Source organism: Galeopterus variegatus, unplaced genomic scaffold (assembly GCF_000696425.1).
Source record: "Galeopterus variegatus unplaced genomic scaffold, G_variegatus-3.0.2 Scaffold994, whole genome shotgun sequence".
NCBI lineage: Eukaryota > Metazoa > Chordata > Mammalia > Dermoptera > Cynocephalidae > Galeopterus > Galeopterus variegatus.
In genome coordinates this window covers 6,098-7,280 of record NW_007727105.1, presented here as the reverse complement: position 1 = coordinate 7,280, position 1,183 = coordinate 6,098, and positions in this window count along the sequence as shown.

The following is a 1,183-nucleotide window of genomic DNA, read 5'->3' as shown; positions in this document are numbered from 1 at the left end:
ACATCATACAAACCAAAATCAAGGGACATTCTACAAAATAAATGTCCAGTGCTTTTTTTTTTAATTTTTAAAATTTGTTTTGACGCATTATAATTGTACAATTATAGGGTACAATCTGATGACTTGATACATATACATATTGTATAACACTCATGTCTGATACTCTTCAAAAGTGTCAAGATTATAAAATATGTCACAGATTAGGTGAGAGTAAGAAAATAAAACTAAATGCATAGGCTCCTGAAAGAGGAAACAATGTTAGTGGAATGGCTAGTGGTGGAGGAAATGAATGGCCGGGAAAAGGTCATATTGTTGTTGGTTAGTTGGTTAGTTGGTTGATTTTCTAAGTTGTTTGTTTATCATACATATGAGTACCCCAAACTGTCAGGCAGATGTCCTATCTTGCAAGCCAGAATCATAGATGGTAACAGGATTTGGGGATGAGAAATAAAACTCTGTGGGTCATCACCTAAAACATCCTGTAGGCTCTTTTGCTTACAATTGACCAGATTTCACATGGCCTAAACAAAAAATTTACTCAGCTTCAAGACCATGGGCACTGAGATGTGATAGACACCCACAGGATGCAAGACTGTGACTCTTGAAGAACTGAGGAACACATCAGTCCACAAGTATAGAAGGCCAAATCAAGTCTGAGGAGCCCCAGCAGCCACACACACCCCTTCCAAGTATGTAAAAGGTGGCAACTGTCTCCCCCACTCCATTCCCAGGGGATATCTATTTCCAGCTTTGAAGTTCTTCTCTTTTCATATTTCTAGCTAAACTTCTTTGCACATAAGTCACTTTTCTCTTCTGTACTGCTCTGAAAAGTCTCCAACTTTCCTTTTAGTTTTTGGAAAATAAAAGCAAGAGATATTATTTTTGTTATCTGCCTTCTTTGAGGCAATAAGCACCGATACATTTTTTTTCCCCTTGGATGAGAGGAAAGGAAAGGAGACAAAACTAGTTAAAAATCTCAAAATATAATTTTATCTCACCTCTAGCGTATAGTAGGTGTTTAAACCAAGTTACTTTCCTAACAAACCTTTCTACACCCGGACACTGAACTCGACCCTCAGCCTTTTCTCTCTTTAGGCCAATGAAGACATGCCAAATTGAAACTGGTTTCACAGTGGCATGGATTCCAGTTATTTAAACCACAGTTCTTGAGTCAGCAAATTAA